Raw genomic sequence first — 21,352 nt, forward strand, 5'->3', positions numbered from 1 at the left:
GGATCACTTGAGCCTGACAGAAGGAGACTGCAGTGAGCTATGATCATGCTACTGTACTCCAGCCTGGACAAAAGAATGAGACCCTGTCTCAAAATAAATAAATTAAATAAGTCTGTTTTCTCTGATGCTAAGTATGTCCATCATTCTCTACCCATGCCTCCCTCTCTGCGATGTTTTTGAAATTATTATGAAATTTATGTATTTTTCATTGGCTGAATTTATTTATTTGGCCTCTTTAAATGCTTGTCTGCTTGTTGGGGGATTTATTCCTTATTCTGGACTTTGTGAATGACTGATCCTTGCTGTAAGTTTGCTAGGCAGGCTAGAGCACAGTGGATCTTTGGTAATCATCTGAGTCCTTGGTCAGTGTAGACAATCAAACAAGGAAACTTAAACTGAAGAGTTTGCTTTAGAAATGAGGATATCCAGATAAGTGGTTTATACTTAGGAAATGCAGATCTTTTCAAAGCCCCCTGTTGTAAATGTATTTTCCAGTTCATCCAGCCTCCCTTTCTTTTCCAGGAATAGCCCCTTTGTTACCAAACACGGTTTCGGCTGCTTGCCACTTGGCAAAATCAAATAACAAGCATGAGGTGGTATAAAGAAAGTGACTTTATTCCATAGCTTAGCAATAGGAAAGAGCCATATTCATATCTAAGCCACTTTAGCTTTCTAGGCAGAAAGCAGGGTTTTAAGAAGAGAAATTTTGGTGTGTGGCGTATGTAGAAGGGCATGGATGTGTAGGGTCTACATGACTTGCTCCACAACTTATCTCTAGTAATGGGTCATCCGGTGGTCTGGCCAGCGCCATTATGGGCAGATTATGGATTAACTGCCACCTTGAGACAATCTCCTGGTGGGAGAGAATTCCAGAAGGTGCCTGGTTTGGTTCGAAGAATTCGTCCCTTGAACTTCTAAGCAAACATGCTAGCAGGTGGTCTGGCCAGCAGAGAGAAAGAAGGGTAAAGGTTACATTTGCATTCATAAGAAGCTAAGTAAGAGGTGAACACACAGGGAAAAAGAGAAAAGGTAAAGATAATTTTTAGGAAAATGGGGTAATGGTTACCGCTTTGACCCCCTCACTCCAGTGTAGTTTTAGGGTGCATTGATATCCTCCCCCTTGGCCATAGTGGCTGGTCCAGGGACTGGGCACATGACCCAAAGCAGACCAATCAGAATAATTGCTGGGATTTTTTGAACTGGAGCTGAGAAGAGTTTTTCTCAGATGGTGATGCAAGGAAGATATGAGCTTTCAACTTTTGGGAACATTGGCCCATCCTTGGAAAGAAGGTTAGTAATATAGTTTGGATATCCCCTCCAAATCTCATGTTAAAATATAATCCTCAGTGATGAAGGTGGGTCCTATTGGGCGGTAACTGGATCACGGGGTGGTGGATTTCTCATGAACGATTTAGCACCATCCCTTGGTGCTGTCCTTGTGAAATATGATTATTTAAAATATGTGGCACCTTCCTCCTTCTCTCTCTTGCTCCTGCTCTGGCCATATGATGTGCCTGCTCCTGCTTCACCTTCTGCCATGAGTAAAAGCTCCTTGAGGCCTCCCCAGAAGCTGAGCAGATGGTGGCACCATGCTGGTACAGCCTAAAAAACTGTGAGGCAATTAAACCTCTTTTCTTTATAAATTATCCAATCTCAGGTATTCCTTGATAGTAATGCAAGAATGGCCTAATACAGTCTGTTTGAGAGGATAAGGTTCACATGTTGATAGATGCAGAGACAAGAAACAGAGAACATTTTGTAGGTTGCCTGTTCACTCTGATGGTAGTTTCTTTTGCTGTGCAGAAGCTCTTGAGTTTAATTAGATCCCATTTGTCAATTTTGGCTTTTGTTGCCATTGCTTTTGGTGTTTTAGACATGAAGTCCTTGCCCATGCCTATGTCCTGAATGGTAATGCCTAGGTTTTCTTCTAGGGTTTTTATGGTTTTAGGTCTAACATTTAAGTCTTTAATCCATTTTCGCAACCTACTCATCTGACAAAGGGCTAATATCCAGAATCTACAATGAACTCCAACAAATTTCCAAGAAAAAAACAAACAACCCCATCAAAAAGTGGGCGAAGGACATGAACAGACACTTCTCAAAAGAAGACATTTATGCAGCCAAAAAACACATGAAAAAATGCTCACCGTCACTGGCCATCAGAGAAATGCAAATCAAAACCACAATGAGATACCATCTCACACCAGTTAGAATGGCAATCATTAAAAAGTCAGGAAACAACAGGTGCTGGAGAGGATGTGGAGAAATAGGAACACTTTTACACTGTTGGTGGGACTGTAAACTAGTTCAACCCTTGTGGAAGTCAGTGTGGCAATTCCTCAGGGATCTAGAAGTAGAAATTCCATTCGACCCAGCCATTCCATTACTGGGTATATACCCAAAGGACTATAAATCATGCTGCTATAAAGACACATGCACACGTATGTTTATTGCCGCATTATTCACAATAGCAAAGACTTGGAACCAACCCAAATGTCCAACAATGATAGACTGGATTAAGAAAATGTGGCACATATACACCATGGAATACTATGCAGCCATAAAAAATGATGAGTTCACGTCCTTTGTAGGGACATGGATGAAATTGGAAATCATCATTCTCAGTAAACTATCGCAAGAACAAAAAACCAAACACCGCATATTCTCACTCATAGGTGGGAATTGAACAATGAGAACACATGGACACAGGAAGGGGAACATCACACTCTGGGGACTGTTGTGGGGTGGGGGGAGGGGGGAGGGATAGCATTGGGAGATATACCTAATGCTAGATGACGGGTTGGTGGGTGCAGCGCACCAGCATGGCACATGTATACATATGTAACTTACCTGCACATTGCGCACATGTACCATAAAACCTAAAGTATAATAATAATAATAATAATAATAATAATAAAAGAAAAAAAAAAAGAAAAAAAAAAAAAAAAGAAACAGAGAACAGCATATGAGTGATAGAGCACTGATGAAGTTCATGTGCTCTGTTCTCTAATTCCAGAGCCCAGGTCACCCCATGGTTATGTGATCCAAAAAGGTCCCCTTGTTGCTCAAGCTAGTCTGGGTTGGGTCTCTGTCACTTGTAACCAAGTCTAGTGTAGTACATGTCATTTTCTTTCTATTGATTATTTTCAGCCTAAGGCCAAGATAGTACATGACCCTGAAATAAGCAATTTTAAGTTAGGCCTATGGGGCCGGCCGTGGTGGCTCATGCCTATAATCCTAGCACTTTGGGAGGCCAAGGTGGGCGGTTTGCCTGAGCTTAGGAGGAGTTTGAGACCAGTCTGGGCAACATGGTGAAGCCCTGCCTATACTAAAATACAAAAAAATTAGCTGGGTGTGGTGGCATGGGCCTGTAATTTCAGCTACTCGGGAGGCTGAGGCACAAGAATTGCTTGAACCCAAGAGGCAGAGGTCACAGTGAGCCGAGATCATGCCACTTCACTCCAGTCTGGGTGACAAAGCATGACTCTTTCTCAAAAAAATAAAAAAAAGACCTATGGGATTACTGCAAAACTGACAGACTTGATAGCTGCATTCTTTAAGGCTAGAGTGACTCCATATCCTGGTTTTTTCAGGACAGCTCTGGTTTACACCTGTCACTCTAGTGTAATTATTGGCAGTCCCCGGATCGGTCTCAGAAGGACTGACTTGAATGATAAACCAGATAGTTACCTTAGTTAAGGCTCATCTCAACCATTCCCTTTTCAATGGCTTTTCTGATCCCCCAACATCCTTCTGTAAGTGACAGACCCTGAGAGACAGAGATGAGACACGGCTTGCCCATCTGTGTAGCCCAGCGGACTTTTATGCAGCACCTTGCACACTGTAAGAATTCAGCCAGTGTTGGCTGAATTGAGAATTGAATATTTGTGCTTCAAAATAACTATTATAGCTGGGGGCCGTGGCTCACACCTGTAATCCCAGCACTTTGGGAGGTCAAGGCAGGCAAATCGCTTGAGCCCAGCTGGGCAACATGGCAAAACCCCATCTCTACAAAAAATACAAAAATTAGCTGGGCATGGTGGCTTGTGCCTATAGTCCCAGCTACTCAAGAGGCTGAGGTGGGAGGATCACCTGAGCCCAGGAGGTTGAGGCTGCTATGAGTTGTAATCGTGCCACTGCACTTTTGTAATCGTGCCACTGCACTTTTGTAATCGTGCCACTGCACTTTAGCCTGGGCAACAGAGTGAGGCTCTGTCTCAAAACAAAACAAAAACAAAAACAAATATTAAACAAACTTCCCTAAAAGAAATCAATTTGACTGATTCACATTAGTCATGACCTGGATTTCTAGTTCAAGTTTAAAAGGAAACTGACATTTATGGGACTCAGTAGTAGTAGTAGTAGTAGTATGAAAACTTTGAATATGTACTTCATTTAATTCTACAAGGTAAGTTTTATCTCCATTTTAAGGAGTAAGGAATTGATGCTCAAAGAGGTAAAGCATGTGCTTCTGAACCTGTGCTCTCCTGCTACACCACGAGTGCCTGCTGCACTGTGTCATAGTTGTAAATTGTCTCTCTCCTGAGTGCCGTTCTGCACTGCATAGGTTGATCACTAAACACTACACTTCCCAGACTCCTTCTAGCTTGAGTTCTGGGTTTGATTTAGGTACCCTCAATCTGACGCTCATGATACTGGTTGGGAACTGAATCCCTCTGGGAGACAGGCGGCGTTTCATTTGTTTCACAAAGCATTTTATTTTGCTGATGCAGGCCACAGCAGAAGCGTGATAGTTCTGGAGCCAGCAGGTGCAGACGCAGAAATGGCCTCCTGATTGTGACAGGAGCAGCAGGCCCCTTGAGATCTTGATCTGCAGTGTGGCTTTGGGTGTCATTCCTGGAAGCTCAACCAGGAGTCTGTTTCTTCAGTCCTGCCATTGTTTCTGTAAATTTGATACCCTTGCACCCAGATAGATGGAGAGCTCCTCTTTCTGCAATTGAACACTGACAGTTGTATTATGTCTTCACATACAAAGGGGCAGCATAGTTAAGATTCAGGGGAGCAAGGTGGGTTGAGTTTACTTCTCTACCTATGCCTGTGCTTTAATTTTCTTGTTCTATTTGGTAGTGGAGACAGTCTGAGGACCCTCATCTAGACTTCTGGCCGCATATTTAATAATATGGAATTCAATACCTGCTTACTTCCTACTGCTGTTTGCCTGGGAAGATCATAGTCACCCATATCTAATCAGACAGAGTCACTTAAATGAAGAGCCAGCAGCATCATGACCCCACTGCTTTAGTAATGTAACCACAACAAACTCATCTGGAGCTTTCCTTACCTTGATATAGATGTTAGGATAGCACTTTTTTTCTCCTTTAGGTGGGGATGAAAAGAGCGCATCTGCCTTTTATTTATTTCCTTGAAATGATTCTTACATGATAATTTTCTTTAGCATAATCACACCCTTGTTCAACATTCTCACAACTGAGCATTTTTCTTTTCTTTTTTGGGGAGTCAACTTGGAATCACAGAGAAATGTTAATCATTTGCTATGGCTTTCTTGATTAAAGGAATTGTAAATGACTGAAAAACTAAAAAAAGGCTTATTCTTGGATTAATGTCAGATAAAACTTGTGCCTATAAAGCATCTTAGTGCAATATACCATTCTTTCAAAGTTCAAACACAGACAGCAAAATAAGGAAAATGAGAATAATCATGTCATTAAGCCTCAATTGGCAAAATGTTTCAGGAGATGAGGCTGTCCAACCATTAGGGTAAGAAAGACTTTTGTTACTAATCTCCATATAGTGTAATTTTGCTGGCCCAAAAATTTCCCCAAAATTCCATTCCCCTGGATTACAAATTAATTGAATATCTTTAGGGGGGTGTAATGGTTAATTTTATGTGCCAGTTTGACTAGGCCACAGGATTCCCAGATATTTGATCAAACATTATTTTGTAAGGGTGTTTTGGATAACATTAACATTTAGATTAGTAGACTGAGGAAAGCAGCTTGCCCTCCCTAATGTGAGTGGGTCTCATTCAGTAAGTTAAAGGCTTGAACAGAACAAGCAGGCTGACCCTCTTCCCAGTGAGGCGGAATTTCTCCTGCCTGATGGCCTTCCAACTGGGACATTGTTGTTTGTTTGTTTGTTTGTTTCCCCTGCCTTTGAATTGTAGCATCAGTTCTTTCCAGATTTTGAGTCTGCCAGCCTTTAGACTGAAACTACACCATTGGCTCCCTTAGGTCTCCAGTTTGATGACTTACCCTGCAGATCTTGAGACCTGTCAGCCTCCATAATTCTATAAGCCAATTCCTTATAATAAATCTCTCTTTCTCTCTCTCTCTCTCTACACACACACACACACACACACACACACACACACACACACCCCTCCTTTCTATTGGTTCTGTTTCTTTGGAGAACCCTGACTAATACACAGGGGACAAAAAACACTCATTTATGCCAGAGGCAAGGCACAACTTTTGCATATCTGCACATTAAGGAGTGAATGACTGATCTCCCTGCCTCTCAACCACACATTTCTGAGAAAAGGATGGAGGAAGAATCAACTGCATGACCCAAAAAGTTGAAGAAAATACCTGTGAAGGAGGTACTTAGCATAACAAGAAGTTTCATTTGGTCATAAACTATATTTAGGGTTTTTCAGCAGAAACTTAGCCTCTAGTAGAGCAGTAAAGAGAATACTTCCATTCAGGGGATGTGGATTAGGAAGACTGGTTAAGAGATGGTCACAGCTCCCCAGTGCCAGCTCAGCTTGAAGGGTTTCACCCCGTTACTAATGGAGTAAGATTTTCAACAGCATCCATGACCTCCTGGACAAGAAGGAAGTGTACGTTTTGTGAGTTGGAAGTGCAGATAAGCAGGCTTGGCTGCAAAGCAGGTTTCTCTGGCTTGCCTGGTCCCTGTCCCTTGGCAGGATTGCAGCCCACTCTGGGTGGGAGAAATGTGGCTAATCCACTTCCTCTCTACTCCAATGTCTGCATCTTCATTTCAGATTTCAGTTTTAGCCTCCAGCCTGCCAGGGCAAGAAGGGACCAACACTGTAAACCCAGCATCACAAGAATCACAAGAATGGCAAGTAAACTGTGAAGCAAGGAGACAAGTCCAGGTTGTCTGAGGCAAAGAGGAGTGAGCGGGCACCACAGTCAGGGGTGCCTTGGCAATCAGAGCTGGTTCCTTCAGAGTCTTCTGGTCCCGTACTCCCATTTTCCAGGTGGGGACTCCGACGTCCAGGAATGAGAATGCCCTTGCCCATGTCACAGAAGAAGTTCCAAGAACAGGACCCTGGACTCTGCCACCAAGACCCCTTCATCATTCTGCTTCATCACAACACTTCTTAAAAGGAAACTTAACCCTGGCCTTCTACCCAATAGACCCAGCAGACCTGCAACGGTGGCCCTGAGAGTCAGGGCCCAGGCCACAATGGGGAAAAGCAGCTCTAGGGAAAGGGGTTGTGAACACAAGGCCTAGCTTGGGGGCTGTGTGGACTCTGCCCCTCCTACACCTCTCACTCCCATCCACACATTGGAGCTGGAAGGGCCTGCCCAGAACAGTGGAAGGGAAAGGGCACCAGGCCACTAAACACCATGTTCTAGATCTGTCCCTGTTGCCCCTCATAAACCACTTTCCCACATTGTGCCTCAGTTTCCCTATCTGGAAAACGCATTGGTCTCACTTTACACTCTATAGTTTCACTGATATTTGGATATTCTATAGGTTACAAAATTAAGTGGCCCTGTTCAAGGGAGAGATAGAAATATTAGATTTATGTTCCAGAGGCAGAACCATTCAGTGGCGCAGTCACCGAGGTGTAAAAGTATAGATTTCTGTTAACTTGAAAGGGGAGTTGAAAGAAGGCAAGAGAAATGTCCCCTCAGGCTAATTTGTCTTCACTTAGAAAATGTTTTCAAAGGAAATTCTGAGGAGGTTTGTCTCCTCCCCCAGCCAGGAGCCTCTTCTGTCTTCCCAGAACCGGAATTTGGGTGGTGTGGCCAACAAAAGAGCCATTCTTCCTCTAAAGGGGTCACTTCCCTCGGATCCCAGGGCAGCGGGCTGCGGCAGGTGCTCATGGGTGATCGCGCGGAGGCAGACATGCTGCGGGACTTGCAGCATCAAGGTCATCTGTAAAGGAGCTGGCCATGACCCGCCACTGCCCACCAAGGTCTGGAGCAGACGTTATTCTCAACAACACTTCAAAGGGAACTAGTTCAAAGGGAACTAGGTAGTATCGTATGTTTTTGTTTTGTTTTGTAAGAAAAAAAATGTTAGATATCCTGAGGTTGTTATCTTGCTATTCACAAATGCAAAAGCAGCCGCCCAAGGTGGGGGAGGAGGCCATTTGAACGAGGGACCACAGTGCTCTGCTGAGCAGGCATTTGCTCCTGCGCTGCCCTTCCTCTTCTACCGTCTTCCCAACCCAACCCTTCAGTGCTCTCAATCTATCCTGGGTAACTCCCGCCTGGCTCCAGGGCGCGGTGTGACCGCCTCAGGAAGTCTATCTTCACCAGGAAGCTTGCATTGGCTGCTGCTGTCAGGGATTCGGACGCTCCATCCAAATCCCCTCACATCCCTTTACTGTTAGTCTCTATGCCTCTTTGGCTCCCCGGCTTCCTTCCATTTCCCCCGCCCTGTGGGACTGCTTTTGCTTCCTGCAGCTGGGAATTTTCTTCAGAGGAACTGCCCAATGCTAGCGCTCATCACAATGAGCTGTAATTCCTTGTTTGCTAGTCGGCCCTCTCCACTGGCCTGGGACCTTGGAAGGCTAGGGATTGTACTTTGCTCGCCATTGTATCTCAGGACCTGCCAATGGACTCAATGGGAACTTGTGAATGATGAATGAGCCACTAACTGCTGCTTTCAGAATCAATCCCAATAGAAGGGTGAACTCGGGAGAATATCTGGGCGCCTCTAAGGAAGCACAGGTCCTAAATGGAAATTGAACGCTATGCTTTCCTGAAAATGAAGTGAGAGTGTTAGGGAACCCCGGTAGCTGTGCCTAGGACCTGAATCACCACTTCTTTCTTGTGCCCTTCTTGTTAGCCTCCATTCACCAGCACAATCTTAGCCTTTGGCTGTCAATCTCATTTCCCAGCTGGCCTCACTCTGAAAAATGTGCATCTATGTTCCATCAGTCGTCCTCTGCAGAATCGGCATGTTAGACTCTACCACAGGGTCTACATTCATCTCTTAGCTTCTAGCTCATTCCTGAAAACTGAAATGTCCTGAAATTCCACCCTCAGTCCTGCATTCCCCATCTCAGACCTACTAACTGTTGTCCCCAGGTGTCCCTAGTTTCCAAGTAATCCCCAGGGGCTGCCCTTTCCAGATGGCACGATCTGGGGCATTGGACTCTAATCACAACAACCCCAGCTCACTCCTCTGTCCCCACCCAGTGCCAGTGTAGTGTAGAATGTGGATGGGACAGAGAAGTCCTGTCTGTTACCACAGCACAGTCCCCAGCACGACCAGGCAGGCCCAGGCAGGTCGCCAGGGGTTTTGTTGACATGAAGGATAGCCCATAGCTTTCCCAGAAGAAACCACAAGGATGGCTTAGAATTGACAGTTGTGCTAGAGGGAGACGTGGGAGGCTTGGAGGGCCTAAAACTCTTAGTCATTTGTGGTTTGGGGGCATGGTTGGCCATGGCTGAGTTATCCTAAGGGAGGATCCCAAAACCCACTTGTTCAATTTCTTTGGGGGTAAGGGTGAGACACAGAAAGAACAAGTCACATAAAAAAATGAAAAAGCTGAAGAGAAACAGGCGCTTGTGGAAGAGGAGCCTGCCGACTCACAGAGAGGGCCCTCAAAGCAGGCCTGGGGAGAGAGCCATTGAAAGGGGCTATTTAGTAGCAGAGAAAAGGTACTTGAACCTCTTGGACTGAAAAAAAGAGTGCTTGAAAATGAACTATGTGAACTTAGGTTCCTTTCCCTTGCTCACGTGACAAATGCCATCCTTCATCAAACATTCACAGGCAAGTTATTAGCACCTGGGGAGTCAGGCTGGGCAGGAAATGATGGTGACCTTGGCTAAGCAGTTAAACAGAGGACAGGAGAGGTGTTAATAATTTACAGACAGGAGGCCTGGGGGATCCTTAGACGCTGACTCATGGCAGATCACGGGCACAGGGGCCCACAGAAAGAACCACAAACATGAAAAGGCCCTGTGCAGGATGGTCCCAGGGGATGGCCTAGGCTTTTGCATGTTTAGTTCCAGGTTTCCACTTTCTCTGTACCACACTGCCTGCCCTTTCCAGATCCTCATCCTCCTCTACCATACCATTGTCAGAGACTCCAGACAAATCTCCTTGCCTCCTTTTCCTTCAACACATATGTATTTAGTGTCTTCCTTGCACCAGGCACTAGGGAAACAGCAGTGAGTAAAACAGATAAAAAGTTTCTGCCCTCACAGAGCTTGTGTTCTAGAGGGAGGACACAGACACACTGTAGAGCATGCAGAGAGTTGTTAACTTCATGGGGACAAATTAAGCAAGAAGGAAAAGGTGAATATTGGTGATAATGGGTGCAGAAGGAGCTGCAGTTTTAAAGACAAAGGTCAGGAAAGCCCTTGCATTTGAAATTTTTATTAAGCTCCTTCTCTTAAGGCTTCCAGACAATGTGCTCCCCTCAACTGAGTATACACTGGGTATAAATTACATATCAGGATGTGATTCCTGCCCTTGCAAGGCACACAGGCTAGCTCCCTTTTGCACACCTTGAATTTCCTCGGCATGGCTACTGATATGGTTTGACTCTGTGTCCCCACCCAAATCTCATGTTGACTTGTAATTCTCACATGTCATGGGAGGCACCTGGTCTAAGGTGATTGGACCATGGGGGCGGGTTCCCCCATGCTGTTCTCTTGACAGTGAGGGAGTTCTCCTGAGATCCAATGGTTTAAAAGTGGCAGTTTCCCCTGCGCTCTCTCTCTGTCCTGATGCCTTGTGAAGAAGGTGCTTGCTTATCCTTCACCTTCCGCCATGATTGTAAGTTTCCTGAGGCCTCCCAGCCATGTGGAACTGTGAGTCAATTAAACCTCTTTTCTTTGTATACCCAGTCTCAATGTAAATTAGTTCAACTGTTATGGAAGACAGTGTGATGATTCCTCAAAGACCTAGAACTAGAAATACCATTTCACCCAGCAATCCCATTGCTGGGTCTATACCCAAAGGAATATAAATCATTCAACATGCACACAATATGTTTATTGCATCACTATTCACAATAGCGAAGACATGGAATCAACCCAAATGCCCATCAATAATAGACTGGATAAAGAAAATGTGGTACATACACATCATGGAATACTACAAAGCCATAAAAGGAATAAGATCATGTCCTCTGCAGGAACATGGATGGAACTAGAAGCCATCATCCTCAGCAAACTAACACAGGAACAGAAAACCAAACACCACATTCTAACTTATAAGTGGGAGCTGAACAATTAGAACATGTGAACACAGGGAAGGGAACAACACACACTGGGACCTGTTGGGGTAGGGGGCAGAGGGAGAGCATCAGGATAAATAGCTTATGCATGTGGGGCTTACTACCTAGGTAATGGGTTGATAGGTGCAGTAAACCACCATGGCACATGTTTACCTATGTAGCAAACTTGCATGTCCTGCCCATGTATCCCAGAACTTAAAGTAAAATTAAATTTTAAAATAATAAATAAATTAATAAATAACCCAGTCTTAGGTGGTATCTTTTTTTTTTTTTTTCTTTTTTTGAGACAGATTTTCACTCTTACCACCCAGGCTGGTGTGCAATGGCACAGTCTCAGCTCACTGCAACCTCTGCCTCCCAGATTCAAGCAATTCACCTGCCTCAGCCTCCCAAGTAGCTGGGATTACAGGCGTGCGCCACCACACCCAGCTAATTTTTGTATTATTAGTAGAGACGGGGTTTCACCATGTTAGCCAGGCTGGTCTTGAACTCCTGACCTCAGGTGACCCACCCGCCTCAGCCTCCCAAAGTGCTGGAGTTACAGGCATGAGCCACCACACCTGGCCTCAGGTAGTATCTTCATAACAGTGTGAAAATGGACTAATACAGCTATCCTGGCGATGCTTCTCCAACACAGGAGCAATCAGGTCACTACCCTGCTAAAACCCCTCCATGACACTGCAATGCCTTGAGGATCCTATTCTGATTCTTTAGCATGTTTAAGCCCTTCAAATCCCCGTTCCACCCGTGTCCCAGTCTGATGTCCAGCTTTGAACTTCCTCCCCTCTAACTAGGAAGCCCCAAAGTCTAATTTGCCTGGGATAGTCTTGGTTCATGCCTGTCATCTTTAATAGCATGCTGCTTTGCTCTCAAAATCATCCACTTTGGACGATAAATTATACAGTCATGCTGTTTGTTAACATACACCCAATGCTTTAGCAATGCAAAATACTCATTGTTCAAAAATGCTTTCTACTTTCCAGCTTCTGCACTTTGCTCTTGCTGGTCCCTTAGTCTGGGTTAATCTCTCCTGCCTTACTTATCTGGTGAAATTATCTTTTCCTTAAACTCCACTCAGATGTTACCTTCTCTTCATTCTCTGGGCTGTCTCCTCACCCTCACTCTCTACTAGATCTCATTATCTTCTCCCTCCTCCATGTTCCTATAGCAGTCATCCCTTTCTCTAGCATAGTGTACAACACACCTTGGTCTTGGGTCCTGTCCACCTCTGCAGTGGGGGTAGAGCTTGTATTCTGTTTAACCCTGTGTCCCCAGGGCCTTGTACAGTGTCTGAACCACAGGAGGTATTGAGTAAGTATTGATTGGGTTGAATTCAATGCAGTCGTGCTCCAGCTACAGATATAATGACTTGAAGACTTAAATGCTTTCAAGGAAACTGCTGGAACTAGAAGACTGGGTCCACTGTACCTTTGTTTTTTTTGTTTTTGCTTTTTCAATCTGTCACATAATATCCTAAACATAGCATGAAGATGGTGCTCCAGCCTCAGATCTCTTACTGATCCGCATCTTAATTTTCCAGCTCACAGGTGTCTGCTCACCTGTAGTACATAATGGCTTACCCTTCCAGCTCCCCTGCCTCTTGGGAGAGAGCTGCTGTGACATGTGCCTTAGCTCTGATGCCTGATCAGAAGAAGAAGGGACATTCTCAGCCCAGGAGGGTTGGGAGAGAAGGAAAATGGGTGTGGGGTAAGAGTAGGGGCGAAAGAAAAAGTATTTCTTTATTCGAAGTTGACATAAGTTCCCAACAAGAGAAATATCCAAGGCAAACGTTTTGGTATCAGCAGCCTTTTTTTAGGCAGTTGAAAGGGATAAAAGTGACTCTATGTGTTTATTAGCATTAACTAAGGAAGGAGATTAATCAAGGGAGGAATTTTGTTTGTTTGTTTCTGAGATGGAGTCTTGCTCTGTCACCCAGGCTGGAGTGCAGTGGCACTATCTCAGCTCACTGCAATCTCTGCCTCCCGGGTTCAAGCAATTCTCCTGCCTCAGCCTCCTGAGTAGCTGGGATTACAGGCACCTGCCACCGTGCCTGGCTAATTTTTGTATTTTTTTAGTAGAGATGGGGTTTCACCATGTTGGCCAGGCTGGTCTTGATCTCCTGACCTCGTGATCCACCTGCCTCGGCCTCCCAAAGTGCTGGGATTACAGGCATGAGCCACTGTGCCTGGCAGAGGGAGGAATTTTAACCAATGGCTTTAAAGAGAGAAGGCCAGTGTTTAGGAGATGAGTGTGTGGCAATGAGATGAGCACAGACCATATTTAAATCCCAGCTTGTCATTCATTCAAGCATTCATTTATTAATTCATATGCAATCATAAGGCACTGTGCTAAATGCTCAAAATACAATTGATGAGAAAGACAAAAGGCCCAGTCTAGTAGGAAAGTCAGAAGATAATCAAACATTCATTAAAAATTGTGAAAAGTGCTGCAAAGGAAGCATAGCCAGGACTCCAAGGTATGACAAGGAAGTGACATGGCAACTGTGAGCTTAAGGATGCACAGGGTTGAGGAAGGCTGGGATGGGGTAGAGAAGTGGGCCTGTGTGTGGTTCCCGCACAGACAGGAGCATGGCACAGCAACGTGGGTTTGGAGCTCAGCGAGTTGAGAAAAAGCAGGACCACATGAAGCTGAAGACACAGAAGGGATCAAATCACACAGGGCTGCTCTGGCTACTGTAGGGGATCTGGTCTTTGAGCTAAAAGCATTGGATAACATGAGAGGCTTTTTAGCAGTGGGGGTGGGAGTGAAGGGTATGTATGTGTCGCCTGACCAGACATGTACTTTGAAAACTTCATCTTAGCTGTCTTGTGAAAAGATTTTGGAGTGGGAAGATCACTTGGAAAGCCATTGCGAAAATCCAGGCAAGAAGTGGGTGGAAGCTTGGGCTAGGGAAGGGGCTCTGCAGCTTCAGATAATGTATCTCAGTAGTGCACCCTATAGAAGAGATCATAAGACTCAAAATTTAAGGTAAGTAACATGCAAAGTGTCTGGCTCACCATAAATGCTCAATATATGTGGGGTATATAACCTTTCCTCCTGATGGGAGGCAGGCAGCTGGCACTCGGACCGAGGTTCCTGTGCCTGTTAGACTTTGCTTTCTGAGGTGGTTTTTGTTTTATTCACAGAAGCAACCCTGTGTTTATGCAGGGAAATGGGAACAGGAAGCAGCCCCAGGCACATTGTAGAGAAGTTCCTTTCCAAAATATTTTTGAAGTATAAAAAGAGGATAAATTATATAGATCCTGGGAGTATCACATACACATACACATGCCACCCCACACACACCACCCATACACTAGTGTGAGCTTTTTTAGGTAAAAAATGACATTGGTCTCTGCTCACAATAGGGAGGGCCAGTGCCCCTAACTAAGAGGTCTTTGAATTCCTGGGAGAGCTGTCATATCTGTGGCTTCCTTGGGAAACTCTTCCCTTCTCTTGCAGCCAATCAGGTAATGAAAATTGCACAGGACTGTGATCCAGTAACCAAGATAAAGGCCTCTTGTGTTCATCCCAGTGTGTGCAATATCGGGTGACATGCTCTTCCAATGGAAATAGAGAGTGGCCGCCCTCCAACTCAGCAGAGAGGGAGAGAAAGCCTCCTCCTATTTCATGTGGTCAGCTGGAACAAAGCCTTCACCCTCGGTTAGTTTACAAAGGGCACAACTAAGACAGACCCACACATTTGCATTCATCAGATGGTGTTATTGTAAGCACAGTCAGAAATACTTCTGGCTAGGAGGAAAATGTAATTTTGTTATTTTTCCCTCTCAAACAAAGAAGGGCTTACCTTGATGCACTAAAATCAAACCACTCATTCCTAAAGATGAATTTGGGCAAGAACATTTTGCAAAACTTACTGTAGCATAAATGATTTCTGCCCTAAAAGCCTATAACCGCTAAAGAAGGTCACACTTCCTTTCAGTACCCAAATAAGGATGGCTTTAACCACAGCTCCTTGATTATGGATAAATAGCTCCCTTCAAAGTGTCCCTTGGGGATTTCAGAGAGCTCCCAAAGGGGCACCCCAATCCAGTCTCTCAGCTGCGGACCCCAGGCAGCACAGCCCTCTTCCTCCTCTTCCTCTGGTTGGCTAAGGTTACTTTTTTATTACAGAAAGAAAAATATTTTTATAAATTTGTGTGGCCTAAGTGTACAGTGTTTAATAAAGTCTGCAGTAGTGTACAGTAATGTCCTAGGACTTCACATTCACTCACCACTCACTCACCGACTCACCCAGAACAACTTCCAGTCCTGCAAGCTGCATTCATAGTAAGTGCCCTATGCAGGTGTACCATTTTTAAACTTTTTATACTGTATCTTTAATGCACCTTTTCTATGTTTGGATAAATGTATATACATCGCCTAATGATGCATTTCTCAGAACGTATCCTTGTTAAGCAAAGTATGACTACATTGGAGGGTTTGTAGCAGAAAAGCAACACTCTCTGCCTCACCTTTTAACAGGGTCACATTGTTGCTACGTGGAAAACACTGCAGGGGTGAGTGTGACAGCAGACAGACCCGTTAGAGCCACTGATGTGCAGGTGAGAGAAAATGGGGTTTGCACTTGGGTGGTGGCAGTGGAGGTGGTGACGTGTGGTAGATTTCTGGATTCTGTAGAACCAGTGGGATTACCTGAGTGAAACGTAAGAAAATAAGAGTAGTCAAGGATGACTCCAAGTCCTCGGGCTGAGAACTAACATAGATGGAGTCGCCACCAACTGACATCACATTCCTTTAGTAGCAAATTAGCTCTGTCCATTTTGTTTGCCTGACTGTGACTGAGCCCCACAATTATCACTTGCTAGAGATGAAGCCCTATCCTGGGAACAATGAAAGCCATTTTCCCACCTGATTCACTGAAGGTCATGCTTATAGCAAACGGATTACAGTCACTTGTCAGGTTAATAAGATAGCTTAAAAAGATTTTTTAAAGTAGCAGTTTTATAGCCAACATTTTTTATTATCATCTAATAACATTAAAAATAAATTACTTAAAGGTGAGGAGAAAACTATTTCAGAAATATGCACTAGATAATCTTTGGCTCAAGGAAGAAATCAAAAGGGAGGTGTGTATTTGTTAACAGGCAATAAAAAGGAGAAACATAAAAGTGAAAACTAATGACCCAGCAATGGCTGGACTCAAAGGAAAATTTATGACCTATAATGTCCTTGCTATAGGAGAAGAAAATTAAAAGTCACAGAACTAAGTACTTGTCTTAAGGAATTAGTGAAATAACAATAAAATAAGCCAGGTGAAGCTAGGAAAAGGAAGTCTGTAAAAATAAAAGCTAGAATTAATTAAATGAGTTAACTATAATTTAATTTATTTATTTATTAAAATTGCATTAAATAAATATAACATTTATTTAAAAACTGGTTCCTTGAAATAGCTAACTCCTTCAAAAATCTGAATATGTTAAAGAAAGAGAGAAAACGAAAAGGAGACCCAATCCTGTGGCAACAAATTCAAGAATTTAGAGGAAAAAGATGACAGCCTGGTACAGTATGTATTATTAATTACTGACCCAAGAGGACTAGGAAAACTTGAATGGACCAATTAGCATGATTTTGAAAGGCAATTGAAGATGTACAATTGAAAAAGTTCCTAGGATCAGACAGGTTCACAGGTTAGTAACAGAGGTTTCCATTTCCCTCTCTCACAACCTGATCACACCGTTTGCTCCTACAGCAAAGAGTTACCTAGGTATAATATCTGGATTCTATTTATCGGCTTTCTATTTTAAAAATCAGTGCATAGGCCAAGCAAATTTAACTGTACGTACTCTACAGTAAACAAATGTTATGAATTTCTTGACATGTTAGCATATGATTAGCTAACTAAAATAAGGAGGATGTAAGGAGAGAAGTAGATGACAGTGGAGGTACATTTAACAGAGAGTGAATATATAAATTTGTATATATTTAATGGAGGAAGATAAAGAGGTTTAAGTATGTTATTTAATGATAACCATCAGAACTCAGATTAAGACTATCATTTACAAAGATCCAGAAAGAGGAGAGGGAATAGAAAAAAGAAGTGGAAAATGAAGCAAGTATGCTAATTTCACCATGTTTCATATTAAGGAGTCAATAGATACCGTCTAAGATGGATAAAGCAGGAAGTAAAAGTTATGATGGTTACCACCAGAAGAACTCAGAATAGAAACCATTCAAAGCAGTCATTTCTAGGGAGCAGCACTGGGTGTAAAGGAAAAGGGTACTTTTATTTTGTACCCTTATGATCTGTTTGCACTTTTAAAATCAGTTACTATAAATAGCAATACACACAAACACATACACACAAACACAGGGCTCTTCCAAAAGTTCATGGAAAATGCATATTATGAAAAAACTATGCATAGAGTTCTTTTTTTTCCCACCAAAATAAACTCTTACTAACTTCTTATAACATGTCTGAATAGGATCTAGCATGAAACACTAAGAAAGCTACGACATCATTTGAAAAGAGCCTCTTTCAGAGCAACATTAATTTTGCTAAAATTGAAGCAAGAACGAACATCACATTTATAGTGAAGTTTGGGTGGAAGAATGGTGAAATCACTGATGCTTAATGAAAAGTTTATGGGGATGATGCCACAAAAATCAGCAGTTTACAGATGAATAACTTATTTTAAGAGAGGATGAGACAATGATAAAGATAAAGTCTGCAGTAGCAGACCATCCACATAAATTTGTAAGGAAAAAATTCATCTTGTTTGGGCTGTAATTGGAGAGGACAAACAATTGACATCAGAAACAATAGCCAATGTTACAGACATTTCACTTGGTTCGGCTTACACAATTCTGACTGAAAAATTAAAGTTGAGCAAACTTTCCACTTGGTGGATGCCAAAACCATTGCACCCAGATTAGCTACATATAACAGCAGATTTATCAATGGAAATTTTAAATTAGCAAGGTCAAGATTCTGAAGAATTTCTTTAAAGAATTGTAACAGGAGATAAAATGTGGCTTTTGTACTCATAAGTACAATCCTGGAAACAAAGCACGTCAAAACAATGGCTACCAAGAGGTGGAAGTGGTCCAGCCAAAGTCAAAGCAGAAAAGTCAAGAGCAAGAGTCACAGCAATAGTTTCTGGGGATGATCAAGGTATTTTGCTTGTTGACTTTCTGGGGGGCCAAAGAATGATAGCATCTGCTTATTATGAGAGTGTTTTGAGAAAGCCAAAGCTTTTTAAAAAAATTTTTTTTATTATACTCTAAGTTCTGGAATACATGTGTAGAACATGCAGGTTTGTTACATAAGTATACATGTGCCATGGTGGTTTGCTGCACCCATCAACCCATCATCTACATTAGGTATTTCTCCTAATGCTATCCCTCCCCTAGACTACCAACCGTCTACAGGCCCTAGTGTGTGATGTTTCCATCCTTGTGTCCATGTGTTCTCATTGTTCAACTCCTACTTATGTGAGAACATGTGGTGTTTGGTTTTCTTTTCCTGTGTTAGTTTGCTGAGAATGATGGTTTCCTGCTTCATCTATGTCCCTGCAAAGGACATCAACTCATCCTTTTTTATGATTGCATAGAATTCCATGGTGTATGTGTGCCACATTTTCTTTATCCAATCTATCATTGATGGGCATTTCGGTTGCTTCCAAGTCTTTGCTATTGTGAACAGTGCTGCAATAAACATACGTGTGCATGTGTCTTTAGAGTAGAATGATTTATAATCCTCTGGGTATATACCCAGTAATGGGAATGGTGGGTCAAATGGTATTTCTGGTTCTAGATCCTTGAGGAATCACCACACTGTCTTCCACAATGGTTGAACTAATTTACACTCCCACCAACAGTGTAAAAACGTACCTAATTCTCCACATCCTCTCCAGCATCTTTTGTTTCCTTTTTAGTGATCTCCATTCTAACTGACATGAGATGGTATCTCACTGTAGTTTTGATTTGCATTTCTCTAATGACCAGTGATGATGAGCTTTTTTTCATATGTTTGTTGGCTGCACAAATGTCTTCTTTTGAGAAGTGTCTGTTCATATCCTTCTCCTACTTTTTGATGGGGTTGCTTGTTTTTTTCTTGTAAATTTGTTTAGGTTCTTTTTAGATTCTGGATATTAGCCCTTTGTCAGATGGATAGATTGCAAAAATTTTCTCCCATTCTGTAGGTTGCCTGTTCACTCTGATGGTAGTTTCTTTTGCTGTGCAGAAGCTCTTTAGTTTAATTAGATCCCATTTGTCAATTTTGGCTTTTGTTGCCATTGCTTTTGATGTTTTAGTCATGAAGTCTTTGCCCATGCCTATGTCCTCAATGGTATTGCCTAGGTTTTCTTCTAGGGTTTTATGGTTTTAGGTCTTACATTTAAGTCTTTAATCCATCTTGAGTTAATTTTTGTATAAGGTGTAAGGAAGAGGTCCAGTTTCAGTTTTCTGCATATGGCTAGCCAGTTTTCCCAACACCATTTATTAAATAGGGAATCATTCCCCCATTGCTTGTTTTCATCAGGGTTGTCAAAGATCAGATGGTTGTAGATGTGTGGCACTTTTTCTGGGCCTCTGTTCCATTCCATTGATCTATATATCTGTTTTGGTACCAGTACCATGCTGTTTTGGTTACTGTAGCCTTGTAGTATAGTTTAAGTCAGGTAGCATGATGCCTCTGGCTTTGTTCTTTTTGCTTAGGATTGTCTTGGCTATACAGGCTCTTTTTTGGTTCCATATGAAATTTAAAGTAGTTTTTTTCTAAATTCTGTGAAGAAAATCAAATGGTAGTTTGATGGGGATAGCATTGAATCTATACATTACTTTGGGCATTATGGCCATTTTCATGATATTGATTCTTCCTATCCCTGAGCATAAGATGTTTTTCCATTTGTTTGTGTCCTCTCTCATTTCCTTGAGCAGTGGTTTGTAGTTATTCTTGAAGAGGTCCTTCACATCCCTTGTAAGTTGGATTCCTAGGTATTTTATTCTCTTTGTAGCAATTATGAATGGGAGTGCCCTCGATTTGGCTCTCTGTCTGTTATTGGTGTATAGGAATGCTTGTGATTTTTGCACATTGATTTTGTATCCTGAGACTTTGCTGAAGTTGCTTATCAGCTTAAGGAGATTTTGGACTGGAACGATGGGGTTTTCTAAATATACAATCATGTCATCTGCAAGTAGAGACAATTTGACTTCCTCTCTTCCTTTTTGAATACCATTTATTTCTTTCTCTTGCCTGATTGCCTTGACCAGAACTTCCAATACTATGTTGAATAGGAGTGGTGAGAGAGGGCATGCTTGTCTTGTGCTGGTTTTCAAAGAGAATGCTTCCAGTTTTTCCCCATTCAGTATGATATTGACTATGGGTTTGTCATAAATAGCTCTTATTATTTTGAGATATGTTCCATCAATACCTAGTCTATTGAGAGTTTTTAGCATAAAGGGGTGTAGAATTTTATCGAAGGCCTCTTCTGGATCTATTGAGATAATCATGTGGTTTTTGCCATTGGTTCTGTTTATGTGATGAATTACATTTATTGATTTGTGTATGTTGAACGAGCCTTGCATCTCAGGGATGAAGCCAACTTGATCATGGTGGATAAGCTTTTTGATGTGCTGCTGGATTTGGTTTGCCATTATTTTATTGAGGATTTTCGCACTGATGTTCAGCAGAAAAGTGCCTGAGAAAGACTCACCAGAGAATCCTTCACCACCATCACAATGCTGTTGCTCATTTCTCTCATCAAACAAGGGGAATTTTATGAGAGTCTTGATAGGCAATCATTAGGCATCCACCTTACAGTTCTGATTTGGGTTTTTCTGGTTTCTTTTTGTTTCCTAATCTTAAAAAAATATTTAAAGGGCGCCCATTTTTCCTCAATTAATAGTGTCAAAAAGGCTGCACTGACATGGCTAAATTTGCAGGACCCTCAGTTC

At 42.6% G+C, this 21,352-nt stretch overlaps 1 long non-coding RNA gene across 1 annotated transcript in view; it reads right to left on the reverse strand.

Annotated features, from left to right (window-relative positions):
• Positions 1 to 4,699: 4,699 nt before the first annotated feature.
• LOC129048680 (uncharacterized) overlaps positions 4,700 to 21,352 on the reverse strand; it is a 32,136-nt gene continuing 15,483 nt past the window's right edge. The window contains exons 3-4 of the long non-coding RNA XR_008511218.2: positions 15,910 to 16,090; positions 4,700 to 4,951 (exon numbers count right to left, since the gene is read on the reverse strand). This is a non-coding gene — a long non-coding RNA (uncharacterized LOC129048680). The remainder of the gene's footprint in view (positions 4,952 to 15,909; positions 16,091 to 21,352) is intronic.

The sequence above is a fragment of the Pongo abelii genome, chromosome 9 (genome assembly GCF_028885655.2).
Source record: "Pongo abelii isolate AG06213 chromosome 9, NHGRI_mPonAbe1-v2.0_pri, whole genome shotgun sequence".
NCBI classification, from domain to species: domain Eukaryota; kingdom Metazoa; phylum Chordata; class Mammalia; order Primates; family Hominidae; genus Pongo; species Pongo abelii.